The following is a 4,588-nucleotide window of genomic DNA, read 5'->3' as shown; positions in this document are numbered from 1 at the left end:
CATTTTGGCCTTCAAAAATAATTCGGTTAAATGAATCAGTTGACACATAGAAACGTGAACCGGAAAGAACTAATCACTAATCTTTTTATTCACATTAAAATTACCACATGTATGAGCATATATAAAAATATGTATGTAAATCCCAGAAACAGTGCTAGTATAAGCATATTTAAATATATATGAGAAATTTGTTATGTGAACAGAGAGACCTTTCAAATCTATGAGCTAGACAAGGATTTTGGAAGTTAGTATAAAGTAATTATGAAGAGAACAGATTCTAAGGTCATACCTCTTGGTTCTAATTTTAGCTCTTCTGCTTAATAGCTGTATTACCTTGAGCAAATCACTTAACTGTTCTTCACCTTCTTTATCTGAATGTTGGAGAGGATAACACTACCTACCTTCTTGGGTTGTAAGAATTAACAGAGATAATAAATGCAAAGCATTTGGCAGAGTTTCTGGCTCATGGTAAACCACGCAAATACTAGTCCTTATTATTCCGTAAATGGTGAACCACTTAGAAACAACAGGGAGTTCCCTTGTCATATCTATGAAAAATAAAATCAGATGGATTAAAGTGTTACATTTTAAAAGGATAACTATAAAAGTAGAAAAGACAATACATCTGAATATTGATGATAATCTTGTATTAAAGGAAAGCAGGAAGTAAAGCCATAGACCTCTAGAAGACTGCTTAACTTTCAAACTTCTAAGGAAAAAAAATATTTATAAAGATATAAGACCCACAGCAAAATAGAAAAATATTTACAGTGTATAATTCAAAGAGTTATGATAATTCATATGGATATCTCACTATCATTTTTCTATAAAATAATATATCAAATAGGTATTAAACATAAACAGATGGTATATCTTGCAACTTCACTGCTCTTTCTAGCCTCAGAGATTTCTCAAACTCTTAGTAACTTTTTCCCACACGGAAGAAGCATTTAAATGGTATTTCAGCAGGAAGATCTTTTCTGATCAGTCTAAATGAGATCTCCCTAAATTTCTTTCTCCAGGCATTATTTATTCCTTTCTATGATAGCTCTTGTTGGTTTTCATCACATATTTATGTGTGTTGATTTTTTTCCCCTTTTCTCTCACTAGGCAATAAACTCATGGGGATGAGCCATAGAGTATTTGTCAGTCTATAGTCAGCCCCTGACACATATAGCAGGCATTTGAAGTAATGAAAATGAATATCATAAAGGGTCTTGTATACCATGTTAAGGCATTTAGCCTTTATAGCTAAGATAGTCATAGAAGAATTTTAAGCAAGATAAATCCTTCTTGGGCTTCAGTGGAGGGTGGGTGGGGAATGAACTGGAAGGGAACATGACTGGAAGCCAGGTGGTGGATTAGAAAAGGAATTGAAACAATCCAAGAAATTATGAAGCTCTAAACTAAGGAAGTTTAATGGAAATACAGAGAAGAGAAATGGTTCCAAAGATATTTAAAATTAGACTATTTTAACTAAAGCAGAGTACAGATAGGGAAATAATGAGAATGAATTTTGATTCTGGACTTTAGGCCAGATTGTAAACCTATAATCCTGTATCAAGACATTTGTAATTCTTTAAACATTAAAAAGTCAACGTCAGATTTTGGAAATGGAGTTTTGTTTGTTTTTCTTTTTGTTTGTTTGTATGTATGTTTAAATCATTTTAATTGGCAGCACTAAGTTATTGGGACATATGGAATAGACTTCTGGGACCATGCAGAAGTTGAATATTTAGTTTTATGAATCAATACTCCCCAACTCAGCCATAAATCTTTGTCCAAGGTCATCTCAGTGATGAACTGGTAATTGTCATCAAATGGACTTCCTTTATAATTATCATCATACTGCCACCACAATCAGTGATAATGGCAGCAGTGACAACAACAACATGAACAAATATTTATTGAGCAATTACTCTGTATAAGGCTCTGCAGAGTGTTCCTGAGTACAGAGAAATCTGACATACTCCCTGACATTAAAGAGGGTAGAATATATGCATTAAAATACACTAACTGTGTAGAGTAGCATGTGATAAAATGAGTTATAGGAAAGTAATTGCTGCTGGAGTTCAAATAAGAGAGTTGCGCGTAGCTGAAAAGTCTTTAGGAAAAGCTATATGGAGGAGGTGAGACTTGAATAGGCCTTCGAGGAAGGACCAAATTAAGATAGATATAGAGGAAGGGCAGCTACTCAGACAGCATCATAAGAGCAAAAGTGGAGGTGGAGTTCCCACATCTGTTTTAAGGACAAGCAGACAAGTGGACAAATGCTTTGACTAAAGCATCAAGTTTATAAAGAGTAGTAAAGGAAGTGTTCAGAGAATTGGATGGAAACAGATTGTAAGGTGTCTTTGATGTCAAACTAATGATGGTTTATTTTGAATAGACTTATGATCACTTATTTCAAGGAAAGTGGAGAATCACTTGCAAATTTTGAGCAAAGTAGCTACTTGTGGAAAGTTATTTTTTAGAGTTTTTAGAGGATGAATCTAATGAGCATGTTCTGGTTTCGTCTTAGAGATGAAAATTCACATTGATAAGACCAGTTACTATGGCAATATTTTAGGGAAAAAAAGAGAACCTTATGTGAGAAAGAAGGAGGATATAACATGAGATTTTTTTCTTACTTTTTTTAATGAAAAACTGAAAAAAAAGTAGATGGAATAATGAACCCCCATATATTCACCACCCAGCATCAAAAATGACCAATTCATGATTGATCTTATTTTATCTCTATTCCTACTTATCTCTTTACCTCTAGGTTTTTTGAAGTCAATCATCAATACCTTTAACTTATATATATTGGAGTATGAATCTCTAAAAGGTAAGGACTTATTAGTGAACATAGCCATAATACCATTATTATACCCAAATAATTAATAATTTCTTTATAATCCCAAATATGTACTCAGTTGTTGTTTCTCTAATTTTTATGTTTTTTTATAATTCATTTCTTCGAATGAGTATCCAAATAAGGTCCATTTAGTATAATTAGTTAATGATGTTTCTTAAATATTTGTTATAGGAACAATTATTAATGGGTTTCTTTCTTTATTTTAAAAGAATTATTATAAACTCATGTTAAAATATATTTGATGCATTTCAGTCTATTGCAGTTATCCTTTCAGTGTTCAGATTGTCCCATCTTTGCCTGATTGATAACCTCTTTGAATTGACTTCTGCAGTTTTTTGATACAGCCTTGGTGGGCTTTGAGAGCTTTCTGACTCCCTTACATAATGATGCCCCAGGATCCTCTTTTAAATTTTCTATCCAACACTCAGAATTACCCATTCTCCAAGAAGACTTTATTACTTGTGTGGTGGAATGGTAGTTAAAGACCACAAATAGGGGACACCTGGGTGGTTCAGTCAGCTGGATATCTGCCATCAGCTCAGGTCATGATCTCAGGGTCCTGGGATCGAGTTCTGCATTAGGCTCCCTGCTCAGCCAGGGGTCTGCTTCTCCTTCTTCCCCTCTCCTCTCCCCTCCCCCTGCTCATGCTCTCTCTCTCACCTAAATGAATAAAATCTTTAAAAATTTATGACTTTGTGTTATTTATATTTACTGTGAGTTCTAATTCAAATTTAGGTATACATGGTTATTACTTAACCTTATTGATTTGTCCTGTTTCTGTCATGCCAGCACTCCTGGTTTTCCATGATAATCATATGAAACCTCATTTGCTTTCTCCTTCAGTACAAAGACGACAGTCCTATAGTAACAATAAAACACTGCTTCCTATAATATAAATCCTCCTGATGTATAGTTAATTATTTTTTCAAGCTTTATTTTTTTTGCACATCAGAATATATTCAACTAAGGATATACAGTCAAATTGTATTTTAAAGTCAACTGTAAATATTTTCTGCTTTTGTATTAGGTCACTTGTTTCTCCATGCATGAATTCCATACTGTTTTAACTGCAGAAGCTTTTTAATATGAACCAATAACTTCTAGGGATAGGTTATTCTCATTCTTCTCTTTTTCAGAGTTATCTTTTATTTCAGGGTTACTGCTACCTTTTTATGTTTTATTTTTCCAACTGAACTCTCTTTAGCCTTAAGGAAAATAAAACCCTAATGACATTTTATTGTGTTGACATATTTATGTTGTTAAGTCTTCCCATCAAATAACAGTATGTTTTTTCATTCATTTACTTCTCCTTTTGTGTCTTTCAGGATTATTTTGGAATCTTCTGGATATGAGAGATAGTAAAAAGGTGAAACAGTAGGACTGGAACATAAGGGAAGAAATAGAGAAAACCATGGTTTCCATACTCTTTGGAGAATAATTCTTTGTTGGTTTGTTTGTATAAGGCTCTTTGAAGAGATCAACAAAGGGAATAATGGTGAGTTTTCATTTAGTACCAGATCTGAGTTCTGTCTAAGCCTTACTGGCAATTAAATATATCAATCAAATTTATATAAAAACAAATATCATTGAAATAAATTAGAAGTAATTGCTGAGAGAGTAAATCACATGAGATAGTTATTCACACTACTTGGTCACATGACATGAAAAAATTGTTCCTCTTAGAGCTGTGTAGTGCCATGCAAAATTGTAGAGATTTTCCTCCACCTCCTT

Source organism: Mustela nigripes, chromosome 13 (assembly GCF_022355385.1).
Source record: "Mustela nigripes isolate SB6536 chromosome 13, MUSNIG.SB6536, whole genome shotgun sequence".
In the NCBI taxonomy this organism is placed as follows: Eukaryota; Metazoa; Chordata; class Mammalia; order Carnivora; family Mustelidae; genus Mustela; species Mustela nigripes.
Note: the sequence above shows the minus strand (reverse complement) of the source record.